Source organism: Tachypleus tridentatus, chromosome 10 (assembly GCF_004210375.1).
Source record: "Tachypleus tridentatus isolate NWPU-2018 chromosome 10, ASM421037v1, whole genome shotgun sequence".
Taxonomy (NCBI): Eukaryota; Metazoa; Arthropoda; class Merostomata; order Xiphosura; family Limulidae; genus Tachypleus; species Tachypleus tridentatus.
In genome coordinates this window covers 80,764,011-80,780,907 of record NC_134834.1, presented here as the reverse complement: position 1 = coordinate 80,780,907, position 16,897 = coordinate 80,764,011, and the positions used below count along the sequence as shown (strand labels likewise).

Below are 16,897 nucleotides of genomic sequence, written 5' to 3'. Positions count from 1 at the left end.
TGTGCATATATAATAATTGAAATGTGACTGTATATTACAAAATACTAGTTCACTAGAACAGGGTCACTTTATAAAGACTAAATATGAATTTTATCTTATTGGGTAACATAAGTGCATGACAATAAGATCAATATAATAAATATGTAAATATATAATGTTATGAGATTTAAGCTATTTAGAGTAAACATTTGTATTTTTGTGTTATAATTTGTTGTCATTCTAGAATAAAAAAGCACAATATATTATCATTTCTTAATTCTTTTATGGTGGTTACAAAGTCGGTCAAATTGACAGATGCTATAGATGGTAGAGAAAATAACAGAAAAAATTATAAATTCTTACTAAAATAAATCGTTTGAAATGTATTTTAGAAGTTTCAGAGATTATACAACTAATATTTGAGAATTTCTGGACGAAGAATAGCTTCTTAATTATAACTTGAAATTCACCTCACACTTGAACTAGTAATGAAACAGACTTCTGTTTTCACAAACTATTCTTTATTTAAAGCATCTTTAAAAATGTGATTTTTTTCTGTTTCTGTACAAAACTCTTGCAGCCTTTTCTGAAAGTCTACACTATTTTGTGAAGGTGCAGATACTGGTTAACATGTGCAAATTAGTATACAAACTTGTATATTATTCAGAGACTGTTGTGAAAGGATTAAAATGATTTTGAACAAACATATGAAATCGTATGACAACTGTGGCTGAAATAAACTTGTTGTGGGATGGAATGTTTCAGAATTACATGTTAACATAAGTAGTGAGATGCCATTGAAAATTGACATAAAAATCTGTTAAATACCTTTTTGAATGCAAAACAAAGAAATATGGATTAATTTGGGGATCAAGACTGCCAAGAAAGAGATCTTCAGTAAGTCATATTTCAGTTGGTAAGTAGTGTGACTTCTTTTAACAGGTGAGATTTTACAAACACATTGGTTAGTGACAAAATCTGTCCATTTGTCTTAGGCAACAGAACACAAAATAAGCTAAAGGTTTTCCCACTGGAAAAGAGACACAGATCATGTATAGAAGCTGCATCCACAACATACTTTTTCAACCATCACATACGTCAAAAAGTTGAAGAATGAAATTGTATTTGTGCTACACTGTATATAGACATACTACTTAAGTCTCTAAATGCAGCACTTTAGGTTTCTGTGTGATTGAACTGTTGAAACAGGTATGGAAAAACATTGTTTTATAAAGTAGATGGATTTGGGAAAGCATTAGACAGTAAATTTATTCTTTTCATTAACATTCGTACAACAGAGTGTTAAAACTACAGTACTGGGCTATTGTCAGAATGCACTGTACATGGTAAGAGGAACTGTAATGATGACATAAGACTCCAAAATAATTTTAATGCTATGTATTCAACCACTGTATCATGTTTGTTTTATCACTTTAGGTTTTGATCATTAATATAGCAAAAACTAGTTGACCTAAATTTTTTCATTGCTAGATAGTCCCTTAGAAATTCTGAATTTTGAAGATTGGTCAGAAAGAATAGTTTTGTGTCTTTTAGAACCAGTAACTTAGAAAGTAGTTTGTAAATCACAATAAATGGCATTATGAACAAAAAAATTCTTAAATGTTAAAAATTTGCTTCTTGAAGGTTTAGAAAAACAATATTAAACCTTCCATGGAACACATTTTCTAAAGTATGTCTTTGAAAAATATCTGTGTTACATATGTAATAATCTTGTGGGAATTCTAGAAATTAAACAATTACTCATTATTTCATGTTTTTCTAAACCTTTTTTGCTCCTAAAAATAAAGTTTTAAACTGATTTATTAGAAAATTACTTATAATAACAAAACTTAGTTAGACTTAAATGTTTAATAATGCTTAATTGGGGATATGAGAGTTTTTGTGATTTTTATGTCAACTGAGTTTAATTTTAATTATTTTTTGAACTTATGGTTTATCATGTTATAGTTAATCCTGTTTTTATTACCATGATCATTTTTTTCAGTTATTTAATGTTTTAGAAAGGGAAAATAGTGTTAAAGCTTTTGATAAAATTTTTCCTCATTGTTCCTTTGCTAAGTATACTGAGTAAACAATGTATGTATTTTTTCAGGTTGAAATATGTTTGGGAGAATGCAAATGACTTGGCCAAAGACATCCCAAGAGCTTGGAAGTACTTAGGAGAGCTGATAGGAAAAATGGTTTAGGACAGTTGAATTCCATTACACTTGCTTAGAGAAGCAGCTCAGCCTTGTATAGGTAGTGGAGCTGCTAACAAACTTCTTGCTATGTGTTGTATGTTGTTGCTGGAAGGCTTGTAAGTGGGAATTTTAGTGCATGTATTATACTGAAAAGGTGTGTGTGCATCACACACACACACACACACACACACACACACATGTACATGTACATAAATGTATGGCAAGAGTACTAAACTTTATTATACAGAGTAACTTTTAATTTTATCTTTTACATTACCTGTTTTATGTAGTTTCTTAAACTTTTTTTAAAAATTTTGTTCTATAGTGTGATGTCATTGCCACATTTATTTTAATTTCTATCCTGTAGAGCATTAAGGTTATATTCTAAATTTATTTTTAAATGAATATATGTATTATATTTTACCAATCACTAGAATTTTTTTTTTCCTCTCTTATGGAAATAATAATGCCACTTTTTAATTAACTAGGAATAGAATTAGGCATTGTATGACTACAGTATTATTTAGTTTAAATACTTTTATTCAAACCTCAATTCATGCAAATGAAAAGAGGCAACATTTAGTTGTAGATGAAAAGTTTTGGCTAGTTATATAGAACTTTTGGTTTGGTTTTGTGTATCCATCCTTACTTTGTTGCTGTATGTTTTGGGATTGCCACCCCTCCTCCATTGTCCTTATCTTTTTTTCCTAATCTTTTGTCACTTGTATTGTAGAAAATTTGTTGTGTAATATTGTAGCTTTCACTATTGATCCATTTGGAATGTTTAACTTTTAAATTTATTAAATTTTGTGGGGAAAATTAGAGATCTTGATGTTTTTAGTCAATAAGTGCATAATTTAGTGTCCATACATATTTCTTTTGTTTGTGTAAGTAGAATATTATATAAAAAATGTATTTTCGATTTCTTGGTTCAAAATAAAATTATTATTAAGTTTAATACTATAAATTTAACAACATGAAAACAGTTTGGAAACAGAAATATTATTCTCAAACAGATTGAAAACTAGAGATCTTAATTATAACATCCAGTCTATCAGTATCTAATTACTGAAATTTTAACATTAAATATCTTTTTATTTTTATGGGCAACATTGTTGTATGAGAAAATAAAGTATTTGTAATAGATGATAAAAGTGAGTTATTTGTAGGTGAAATGGAATAATGTATTAAAGTGATGTTTGTGAGATGTTTGTTTTGCCAATAGAATAGTTAACATTCATTAACACATAATAAATATTATGTTCTTGTTTTTTCCTAGCAATTAGAGTTTATAGTTAGTAAAGAAGAACTTGTTCCTGATGCTGAACTTTCAATGGAACAGATAAAAGAAAAAACTAGATTTTTTTATTACAAACAAAAAAGCAACAAATGAAGAGATCCTAAACTGGGTTGAAGTAAATATTCAGTTGTTAGTATTTTGTGTTACTTTAGTCACTAAGTTTGTTTTATACACCAAAGATATATTTGTTGTTTGTGGAAGTATAATATGATAAATAAGCATTTGTGGAGTAAATGTTCTGCATTCTACAAAAAAACAATGTTCAGGGATAACAAGAGGCCTGTTGGTCCATCTTGGTTGTCCCATTCTCTAAGCCAAACTAAAACTATTAAATAAATAAAAACATATAAAAAAACACCTTGAAGCCAACCCTTATCATTAATATATCTATCAAGCTTTTTTTTAAACTCGTTTAAATTTACCACCTCCATAACATCCAAAGGCAATCCATTCATAGTCCAATCACCCTATTTGTCTAGCTGAAGACAGCTTCTACGTTGCCTAAATCTATATTTGTATCACTTAGTCCTACTACTCATGCTGGTGAGTATGAAAAATGTTGATACATCAGCATTGCCAATTCCTTTTACAATCTTAAACATTTCAGTCAAATCCCTCTTTAAATCTCTTTTTTTCAAGAGAAAACAATTCAAAGGATCTTAAGTAATCTCTCAACATATGACAATATTTTCATTCCAGGTACCATTTTATTAACCCTTTCCAATAATTCAGTGTCTTTCTTAAGGTAAGGAGCCCAAGACTGAATTATAACCTCTTTAGATTTGTATTCAATATTTCTGTGGATGGAACCTAAAATCCTATTTGCCGTACCACTAGCAAGAGCACACTGCTTGGATGGCACAAGAGATTGATCAACCATTACACCAAGATCCTTTTCTTTCCTGACACTGTTAAAGTTATTCCCATTAAAATTATACTTATAATTCAAATTATGAAAATCCACATGCAATATCTTAAATTTTTCATAACTGAAATCTATCTGTCATTTATTGGCCCAACTCACTAAATGATATAAATCTTATCAAGCAGCAACATCCAATATCCTAATACCATCTGCAAATTTAAGTAATTTAATGACTATTCCTTCATCAATGCCATTGATGCCAATCAATAAACAGCAAAGGTTTTAAGACTGAGTCCTGGGGTACCCCACTTGTGACATTAATCTAGTTTGACTGAACTCCATTTGTAACAACCTCTGCTTTCTTCCAATCAGCCACTCTTCTATACAATTTGTTAATTCATCCTTTACACCTAAAAGGAACTTTTTTTGAGCTTTTTACATGGTGCCTTGTCAATTATTTTCTGAAAATACAGGCATACCAAATCTGTACTCTTAATCTTATCAACATAAGCAGTAACCTGTTCAAAAAATGACAAAAGGTTTGTAAGGCAAGACTTTCTCTTTGTGAAACCATGTTAACTATCGAATACAATTCTAAACTTTGTTAAATGACTTTGCAAAGCATTTTTTAATACACTTTCAAAATATTAGCTACTTATAATGACAGTATTCTATGTTGAAGTGAGATGTCATAAACTACAAGATGTAAAATCAGTTCTTTGTTTACAAGCGTAGACTAAATAACCAGTAATTTGTATTCCAAGTCATATGCTCCAGAGTTCTACTATGTGTCAGAATTAACCAGAAAAAGGTTATTGATGTAATGTCGTAATAGTGGATTTGTTCTGTCACGTATAAAATGTTGTGCATTCTAGTTAACATGTAATTGTTTGTGCAGTGTAACTGGTGCATCTCTTTGAGCCGTTAGTTAATACCCAAAAGAATGACATGGTTGTGATAATTACAGTCTCTCTGTTGTAGCAATATTACAGAGTTAAATGTATAAAAAAGTTCCAAATCAGATGATATGAAATTCTGTTATATGTGAACTCTATAAATGCAATGTCAAGGAATCAAGATTTGATCCAATTACACCAGTAGTGATGCTTTTGTAATTTGAATTAAGAACTCAGATCCAAATTACAAATGAACCCAACAATGATTATAGTTAATTAAATACACTTCCAAAATATGCCTCTGCTGATACTGACAACTTTAGGTTATCTAACTTTGTCCATCTAAGCATTGGTTTTTCTTTTTATAGTCTTTTATACCCCACTTAAATACCCATGACAGTGTGTGTCTTGTGATATTCTCCTCTTACTTCAGTATCCTGGTACTGGATATAAACATCTCATCAGATTATGTAATCACCTTTTTTCTTGATAAAGCATATGATCAAAGTTTTTCTGATGCAGTGCTGTGCTTGATTACGTTATTGACTCAGACTTGGCATTGCCTTGTGTACTTTTAAACAGTTTTAATTTCCTAAAGAAAATTTGACATACATGATTTCTGTTACTCTTGTCAGCACAGAAGCTGATCAGTTCTTCCCTAATTCACTTCTGTTATCTAATATCTCTCAACAGTCAGAGGACTCACTTTCAATTGTGACCTGATTAACTGTGAGATGGAAACATACATTCAGACTGCAGGTGTTTATCCTGATGGTTTTGAGGCTGCTTTTGCTAATGATTCAGGGCATTCTGTGGAGAATTTATCTCACTTTTTCTGGCAACTCTCCTTTACTACGTCAGCTCCTTGTGAGGCCAACTTGAATGGACCATCTTCTGTTAATTTTATTCAGTTAGTCACTTGGGTGTGTGATTTTTTTTTTTTTGCTTTTCCTGGTTGCCTTTGATTTGAGTCGATTTTTTCCTTTGGAACCACCTAGTTTTTCTTTTTTTACTTTAATATTGCTGTTTATGCTGGGATATTTACAGTTTCATTATGTAAGGAGAAAGCTATGCTTTGTCCCTCATGTTTGATAAAACAGCATGCTTTGGTTTAACACCACCAGGAGGATTTCTATTTAGATTCCAAAAGACAAGATCCTGTTTTTGACATGTGGGGTTCCAGACTGGAGCCTGGGATCAATTTCAACAGATTAGGATTTTCTTGCAGTTGTCTGACCCTCACTACTGTCCTGAGATATTTATCCTCTTTTTACATTTTACTTGAAGCCTATCAGTGTTGCCAACATCAGTTTGTGATCAAATTGGGTTCTTTTCTGACTTTCACAATAGTCAGATTGTGAGCTTTTGGTCTCATTTTGATTTACTGGCTTGTGTGTTATTGGTTAGAAATGTCTTGTTGGATGAAGTTTGTCTACCTGCTGCCTCACTCTGTGTGTTACAGGAGGCTTCTTTTCTCCATCCATTGTTGTCTGGAGGTGTTCCACAGGCATTATAATCGATCCTGCCTTCATTTCCTCGATCTGTTGGTACTCACAATAGATTCCTTTATTATCCTTGTGGCTCCTCTTCTCAGGCAGACCATACCAATGACATAGGTGACTGTCCTGTATAATTTTTTGGAAGTCTGGACTTCCTTTATGGCAGATTTATGCATCCTCTAGATTCTGTCATCAGGGTTGGTCATTTAGTTCAGATCTCCACCTTTTTTTATCCTCCTGACCCATGGCATTTCAACTTCCACCAGATCTGCAGAGTGTGGCTCTTTGTTCCAGTGCTATAAGTAGTGTGTTGACCAAGAGAGTGGTAGAGAGATGTTTGATCAAATTGTTTCCAGGATATTATGTCTGTCTCTTTCTTGTGCCCCAAAAGATAGAAGATTGGTGTTCACTCATTGATCTTTCTCTTCTTAACTAGTTCTTGGATCCTTTTCAGTTAAGCATAGAGTTATTTCTTAGCCTATTATGGTATTTTTTTACCAGCTCTCTTGAAGACCAAGTTTGATGTTGCCAATGCATACCTACACATTCCCATAGCCAAGTCATCCCACAGATTTCTGTTTTGCAGTTCAGGACTCTCCCCTTTGGCCTTGCATTTACACAATGTGGTTTCTGCAGAGTGGTACAAACTTTTCTCATCACCTTAATTCTTTTTGGTCTGTGTATATATTACATGAATGATTGGTTATTTTTAGTACCATCTCATCAGATGGTAGAACAGCAGATCTAGATTCTCCTTTTGGAGGCCATCAAGGCTGGGTTTCTTATCTGAACAGAGAAATCCATTCTATTGCTAATTAAATACATTGTCCATCTGAGGGCTCTTTTTCAATATGTATGCGAGTCAAACTCAGGTGATTCCCATCCAGCTCCAGGTTATGGAGGGAGTAGTCTGAGTTTTACTCATGCCTCCTACAGCATAGATAACTCTCATTCTTTTGGGGATGTAGGCATCTTTCAAATCTCTAATTTCTTTGGAATAAGTATACATATGGTTCCTTAAGAGGTTGCTGCACAACCATTGGGAAATTACCTCTGATTCAATTGATCGTCCAAGCTCGTTACTCAGGAGCATCATATTAATTCACGAGTGGTGGTTAAATCAGGAGCACACTACCATTGGGGTTTCTCTCTCACTTCCTTGTTCCAGTATTTATCTTTTCACAGATGCTTCTTTTCAACAATAAGAGTATATATCTATGGACAGACGATGATTCTTTTCTCCATATAAACATTTTAGAACACCTTGATTTTAGTGATATTCATGATATTCTCCACCTACAACAATGCACCCTCTATGTTCATATTGTATATAAGCAATTCACTTAAATAATGCAATAATTTCTTCTACACATCACAAAAAAAAATGAAAGAGTTCATTGTAATCTTTGTGAGAACTCAAAGTTAGCATTTTCCTAAATTGAAAGAGTATTTCCAACAATACTTAATTGTGCTGACGACTCCTCAACCTTCAGGGTTTCAACTTTGCCCACATAAGCATTAGTCTTGCTTGCTCTAGTCTTTATATCCCACTTACAAAGGTTATGATGAATTCTTTCATTTTTTGTGTTCCCTTGCACATAATAATATTTTAATTTGTAAACCTGTGATCAGCACTTTATTTTCTGTGAGTGACTTAGGATATAATTTGGCTAAATTAAGCTTCAGACCAGAATTATAATATTAACCATAATGCCCTGAGTTACAAGGTTGGTCAAGCTGATCAATCATATATAGAGATAGGGTAGAGAAAATAACAGCTAAAACATATAATTTTATGAAGAAAAACATTTGAAGTGTATTTAGGAGACCGTAGGGGCTACACAAAGCATATTTGAAATTTTTGAGATGAAGAAAAGTTTTATTTATCTGAACATGAAAATCACTTTGTGTATGGAGTATTCAAAAGAAATAATCAATATGTTATGGACAAATCTTTATTTTAGTTTATTAAAAGTTTTTCTCTAAAGATATGATTTTAAGATGTGAAAGATGTGAAAATATGCACACTATATTGAAAGCTAAATCTATATAAACTTTAAATGATTGCAAAGAGGTCATGTGTTTGGCCAAATTGATTCTGTTTGTGTTGAGGTAGTTAAATGAAATGCTTCACTTTGTTCACAGAAGTTTTTTTTTCATAAATTCATAACATTTTAAAGGAACAAAAAAGAGCTTATTAGCCTATCAAGAATATTCCTTCCACCATCCAACTATAACCATCCTTGAAGGCAACTCATTTTAAAAGCCAACTACACTGTTAACATTTTAATTTATGACCACTTGTCATGGTTTTTTCACTGCTAATCACAAGTTTCTCTGGTGGAACAGCAGTTAGTCTTCAAATTAACAATGCTAAAATTGGATTTCATTCCCTGTGGTAGACACAGCAGATAGCCTGAAGTAGCTTTAGCTGTAAGCATAATGGATCTATATTATAAATACCTTTACTAATCTTGAACATCTCAAACAATTCCTCTTTGACCATTCTTCTCTTCAGAGAAGATAATTTTATATATTTTAGTTTATATTCACAGGAAATTCCCACCATTCCAGGTATTATGTTAGTGGTTCTTTTCTGAACTTTTCCAACAATTCAATGTCCTTCTTGAGAAAGAGAACCCAAAATTGTACATAGTACTTTAAAATCTTTTTATTCAATCTCAATGTTTAATGTATCCTCACCTAAATTATAGGAATAATTTGAATTTTGAAAACCTACATGAATCACCTTAAATTTTGGATAATTAAATATCATCTGCTATGTATTGGCTCAGTGCATCAAATGACCTAAATCTCCCTGAAGTCTGCAGCATCTTAATGTCATCTACAAACTTCAGAATTGTGTTAGTGATTCCAGAGTCAATAGCATTAATGTAAATCACAAATGGCAGAGGATCTAACACAGAGTACTCAGGCACACCACACACAACTGTGATCCTGTAAGATCTAACTCCACATATTACTATTTTCTGCTTTCCACTCTCCAGCCAGTTTTCTATCCACTTTAATAACATTTCTTTCACACCAACATATTTTGTAACAAGTCTTTTGCAATGCACCTTATTAAATGCTTTCTGAAAGTCAAGGTAAACAAAATCCACAGTATGCCCTTCATCATCTCTTGTTGTAACATCCTCAAAGAGCATCAGAAGATTTGTTAAACAGAATTTTCTTTATGTGAAGCCATGTTGGCTCTTTGACACAATATCAAACTGGTTTAAAGTCACTCTGCAATATATCTTTAGTCACATTCTCCAAAACCTTTCCAGCTACTAATTTAAGACTAACTGGCATATAACTGGACAATATTTATCACTGCCTTTGCATTTTAGACTAAGATTAGCCAACTTGTAATCTTCAAATTTTGTTCCGCTACTTAATGACCTGTAAAAAATATTAGCTAGTGGTTCACAAATAAAAATCTTTAAATTCTTTTAAAACTTTAGAGTGAAAGTTTCCTGGTCCAGGGATTTATTAGTTTTTAGGTTTCTGTGATTAACCAATTTTATATTTGAGAAAGTGGATTGAAATGCCATTCTGTTATCATTGATAGGAAAATATTTTCATCATCATATGTGTATTTATGTGTATACATACTTATAATAGCATAATTATCAAAAAGAATATATATATATATACATTCCTTTTTCAAGAATATGTTACAAGAATATTATTCATTTTTTTGCAATTCCTAAAATATATCAACATTGACCTGCTAGTCTTTATATGTGCTGAATGGTCAATCTGAGAAAACTTATTAATAAAAATTTGTTTCTATGAGGAAATATGAAAAAAGCAAAACTTCCTTTATGGACTAATTGAAAGAAATATTTTGAAGATAGGATCATAAATGGAAAAATTACATAAAGAAAGGAATACTTTTGAATATATTTGTTCTTCAGTTTATATATATATATATATATATATCTATATATATATATATATACTCACCCGCTCCAATGTTAAATAAATTGATTTGAATTGAATATCTCTGTGTTGCCACTTCTTGTAGAAATGGCTTTAAACCTTTCACAGTGAGCTTGGTATGATATACATGTGTTCATCTACACGTTTGCACATGTTTAGTATTTACCCTTTAACTTTTGGTACAGCATGTTCACAAAATCTGGTAGACTTTTGGTAAAGATTACAAGTATTTTGTGTACAAAAATCAGATTTTTTGATGAAATATTTTTACTAAAAAATTGTTTGTGAAAAAAGTCTCTTTTGTTACTAGTCTGAGTGCAAAGTGATTTCATGTTATGATTAAAAAGCTGTTGCTTGTCCCAAAAAGTCTTGAATATTATTTGCATAGTCTCTAAAACCTACTAAATACATTTAAAATATTTTTTTTCAGTAAGACCTTGTTGTATGTTATTTTCTATACTCTAAGTATGTGGGGTTTGTCACTTATCCAGCCTTGTAACCGTTATCTAAAAATACAGGAAATAAATATAAATTATGTTTTTTTCATGACTACATATTATAACATGAAAATACAAATGTTTAGTCTGAGTAAGTTAAGTCTCGTATTGCTACATATAAACATATATATTTCTTATTTTTTTTATTATATTGACCTTTCAGTCATACCTAGCAAACATTACATATCTTACATTGATGGGTATGCTTGCACTCAGGTCATGTATCCAGTAACATAAAACTGACCTTTAGTCTTTCTTGTCTTGGCTGTGTTTTAGTGGACTAGTATTTTGTAATATACAGTCCCATTTCAATTATTATACATTATATATATATAGATTATTGCTATTTAGAAATAAGTTATTAAAATTATTTTTCTTAAAATACAGAACAATAGATAAAGAAGTAAAGCAAACAATTATTTCTTCTTGCTATGACTTGTACTCGGTTACTTCTGGCCATAGGTTGCTAAGCCTTTTAAAATTTTACACGTGGAGGACATCAAACTATATTTTTGTAGGTAATATATATACAGTTAAATAACCAAAAAATCATAAATAACCACACTGATATCATAGAATTCCACTATAATTTATAAAGCTTAGTAACTAAGATTTATTAGATTTTAAAAACTATAAAACTTTGAGCAGACTAAAGACACAAGCTACCTTTTTGAAAACTTCCATCAAAAGAATATGATTCATTTTTCAAATATTAAAATGTCTGAGAAAAACCAGTAAGGGGAGATTTTAAGCTGTTGATTGGTTATTCACATGTTAGAAACTGTTGTAAGAGTATAAAAGGAACCATTTTCAAATTTATTGACATAAATGCATAAAACATTGATAGTAGCTCAGTAGAATTTTGAATGCAAATGCTATGACATGACCTTTGAACCCTGACCCATTGCAAAAGAGTTAATAGCAACCTTTTCTTGAGCTCAGTAAAATAACAAGGAGTTATGGCATCCAAAGTAAGAATAGCCCCACAACTTCTAGCAAACCTGATCACTTTATTGTGCTGGATGCATCCTTTTCATTTAAACCTAATCGTTTTTATCAACATCCTTTATTATCAGTCACGTTTATTTAGAAACAAATGGAATGCAATTTTAGTTATTAAAATAACACATGAAATGATAAAAGATGTTTATAATTAGCTCACTAGACAATCATGTTGCAAATACACTATGATCCAAGGGTTTGGATTGATTAAACATTAACGATTAAAATCACTTAAACAAGTTATAAAGGATGTAATTTGTTTATGCTTAAAACTTGTTGAACAGATGTTTCATCTTAAGAGAAAATGTCAAAAAAGATTTAGTTTCTATTAATTTAATTGATAATTTTAAATGTCTGTACAAATTATTTTAGATTTATTAATAAAAGCAGATTGAAAATTATGTTTTATTTTATAAACTTCCAACTGTATTTCTTTCAAGTTTATTATTACTAACAAAGCTTTATTTATAGGTTCATGTTGGAGAAGAGAAAAATCAAGAGCTCATGTTTCACTTAGGTCTTGATCTCTGCTGTTGCTGAGAATGTGGTACAAGGTACCCAAGGACCTGTATCATTTGAGTTTTTGAACTTCTTGGACAATATTGAATTAAAAATAGTCTGAACGTTTATTTACATAAAATTCATATATCTTTGAATCATGACTCCCAGAGCAAATACCCTTGTATCTTCATAATCTGTACATCTTGGTCAATGTCTGTTTTTAATTATGAATTATGAAGATGACATTCATTCCAAGTAAAACTAGGTTTTCCTGTGTGACATTACATGTGGTGATTACAGATCTGAAGCTTTAAAAGTTTAAAAGCATATTTAATATTTATAATTGATGTTATAGCTTACTATTTAGCAAGACTTATCTGATGACAAATGCCATTTAATAGAATTTTAATATAAATCTGTATGTCACGGTTGACATTCATTTTCTGGTTTATGCCCTTTTCCTTTCTGACATTTACTTTCTCATATTTAGTAATGGTTTTCATTAAAATATAATTGATAGAAAATCTTTCTTAAACCACACTTTTAAATATTGTAGTACTTAAGTAGTAAATATGCCAGATTTTCATTCAGATTAGAAGTAAAGTATGTGTCATTTTGTGCATTTATAATGAAGTTTTAGCTGAAATGTTAGTTAAAATAAACACATAGTCCAGCACATTAAGATTACTTGTTATACAATTCATACAGTTAAAAACAGAACATTTAAAAATAGTACTAGTAATAATAATAATGACTTCTGTAGTTCTTCTGTTTTACCAACATTGTTCACCTGTATTTTATCAATATGCCAATGGTGGTAGTTTTAAAAAGTAAAGAAAGAATTCCATTTTATTCACTTTCCTAAACAGTTCATAGATTTGTGAGAACTGTATATAATTTCTTTTTATTTTAAATACTGAGTACTTTAAAAGCTTGGGTATAATTACATCTCTTTTTGTAGTACTTTTCTTTCTTAGTTACACATTCAAAAGCGTTGAAATAGTTAGTGTTTGGCTTTATACATTTTTGCTAGTGTTCTAAAACTACAACTTGAAACAAGTATGTTTATATTTTGATGAATTTAATATAAGAGGTGATTCAGATAATAATTATCTATATTCTATTGTTATTATTGCATGTAGAAAGCATTGGTTTGAAGAAACCAAATCTGTTTGATCTATTTTTAATTTCTGTATGCCATACTTTTCTACTATACATTAATCTGAAGTGGATGAAAAAAAAAAATTCATATGCTGCTCTGAGCAACTAATATTTGGACCATAGTGTATCTTGTAATCTTCTCAGCCAGTTTTTAATTTCACTGTATTGTTCAAACTGTAGGAGAGGGAACCAGTCATTTTCTTTAATAATCCTGCTGTATCAGAAAGAGCTCCAATGCTTTAAAAATACCTCATTAGTAAAGAAGACTTGAAACTTCAAACTTTCTTTAGTCTCCAAGCTCTTTTCAGCAGACTGGAAGACCCAAAAGGTTTGTTCATTTGTAAGAGTGACAAATATATTGCTAGAGAATTTTGTTCAAGAATTGTGCATATAAGAAAATAGCTACTTCAAATAACCTGTTATATCAGTAGTATAAAATGATGTACGTTAAAGGTTTCACAACTGCTTATCATGAAATAAATTTAATCCTTAATATTGAATTCATGTATATTTTTGTATGTATGCATATGTGTCTTTGGTATATTTATATTGTATTTTGTACGTTATTGTTAAAATGTCATGGTGATTATTCAAGTTTCATGAAATGAACAACAGTCTAAATTTGGTTATTTTTCAGTTTCTTCAGTTTTCATGTCAGATATCTTATGTTCCAAACTATCTGATAGATTTTGAATTCCTTTGTGAATGCTGTTGTACTTATGTTTATATTCTACATCATATATAAATACATTAGGTTTGGATGTGGTTTAAAGTGATTTGAAACCTCTCTCTTTAACCAACATATATAAACAGAGCATCCAATCTGAAAATATCTTAGAGCCTTCTACCTCATGTTATGATATGCAAATGCATGTTGTTACAAGCATGTACAAAAGAAAGCAATGAATGTTTGAAAAGCTAGTATACAACTCTAGTTTTTATTCATTGTATTACACCATGAAAAATATACAACACAGTTATGGCTTTTAGGGAAAAAAGGATGTTTTTATCTTACAAATTAACATTGGTTAAAAGCTTTTACTACTACTTCTAACACTAAACTGTCAATATGTGGCTACTTGGTTGCCACTGACATATACCTAGGTTCCATAGTCAACATGCTTGTTAATATTTATTAAAACTAGTAATCAGTGAAGCTTAAATGCTAATAAAACAACAAATAGAATAAACATTGAAGTAATCTCTCAAAAAAGAAAAATTAAAAGTTTATTCTTTGGCTATTCTGGCAAAACTTTTGTCTTTTAAGTGTCAGTACTCTATCTAAATTTTAGCTACTAAAAAGATGCTTCTTCACTATTATCTTAAGATGTTACTTAAACACTGTTGTTATCAAAATTGAACTGAAATTTTTTATTTTGCACATAAAATTCAATTATAAAAGCTAAATATTCTACATTACATTAATTAACCTTCTAGAATGTCTTAATTTTAGTAACTTTTATCATTCTACAGTAGATCTGTGTACTTGTGGAGAAAAATTGTTTTCTCTACAAGTGGGTTTTCTCGACATCACTGATTATTAGATCTGTGTACTGTTTTCCCTGTAACTAAAGTTGGTGGTATAAACGTTTATATTTTTTTACAGTCTTTAGAGAAAAGAAAGAAACATGCATGCCTATATTGTATTGTCTGCATTTATCACATGGAATTGTTGTTACTCCTGTGGTTTATTAAACTACACTTGAATATTCTGCTGGTTCCTGCAATACCACTTTTGTTACATGTCTAGTAAACCCAGTTTTCCAAACAAACCATTTTGAAGTGCAGATGTATTCAGGTATAACCAATAAAATTAATGTTTGATTTGTTTTTAATTCAATTGTAATACTTTTATTTAAAGATAATGATCATAAACTGTGAAGTTTTTATTAAAAGACAGTTGTTGCAATGTGTTATGTCCATAATACAATCTTGTTGTCTGAAAATTAACATATTATACTATTGTAAATATAATGTTGTAGTGTTTGATATTCAATGATAATTTGCTAGACTGTACTTTGTGTTTCATGTTTTTACTTGGTCTGTGCTTTAGCTTTATCTTTTAAAAATGTGCTTTTTTCTAACAAATTTGCTATTAGAACTGTTCAATGTAAAAAAGAACTGGGAACTGAGTAGTAAACAGATAGAAGAAGGAAATGCATTAACTGGCCACAATCTTCTTATGGCTAAAAGATGCAGACAAGGAGTCATCTTGTGTTGAGATTGGGGTTGAACTTATTTTTGTAGGGAACAATATTTTTATAATGTTCCTCAATTTACTAAAATTAAGAAATTTCCAGAACATTGCTAAAAATACATTATTTGAAAATACTTTTCAGAAAATGGCATTTAGATGTTATGTTTAATTTTTACTTGTGCTTGTGCATTGTAGTAGTAGTATGCATTGAGAACATGCATTTAATTAATTTAATAGCAATAAGATGACTTGTATTATTTTTTAGTTTGCATTCTATTTACCTATTTTACTTAAACTTGTGAGAATATCTGAGGTTCAGCAGAAATTAGAATTACCTATGTTACATTTCTGTGGAATTTCAGAAATTTTAACTTCAGAAATGTACATTGAATTACAAATATTATTCATTTAAGTTAATTACTTGGTGATTATGTATATTAGCTATGAATTATTTATCTAAATTTGACCTGAACATAATTTGATGGATGTCATAATGTGTAGCGAGGCTAAAAGTGTGAAAAGAAACTTCTCCAACCATGCATCATTACTTTCTCTCCAGTAACAGTTTGTTGTTTTGATACAATAAAATTTTCTGTTTAACTAGACTTGTTTAGTTGAGTGTGATTTGAATTCATGCAAGTTGTATTTTCTTATATCAAATATTATGGCCCAACATTGACAGGTAGTTAAGGCACTTGACTCGCAGGTTCAAATCCCCATCACACCAAACATACTTGCCCCTTCAGCTGTGGGGGGCATTATAATGTGATGGTCAATCCCACTTTTCATTGGGAGTAGCCCAAGAGTTGGCAGTGGGTGGTGGATATTAGCTTCCTTCACTCTAGTCTTTC

General features: G+C 30.6%; 1 long non-coding RNA gene across 1 annotated transcript; it reads left to right on the top strand.

Annotated features, from left to right (window-relative positions):
* The first annotated feature begins 1,979 nt into the window (after positions 1–1,979).
* Positions 1,980–16,648, top strand: LOC143229693 (uncharacterized). Its single transcript, XR_013016002.1, has 3 exons — positions 1,980–2,296; positions 3,460–3,595; positions 12,659–16,648. It is a non-coding gene; the product is annotated as an uncharacterized LOC143229693 (long non-coding RNA).
* Positions 16,649–16,897: the final 249 nt, after the last annotated feature.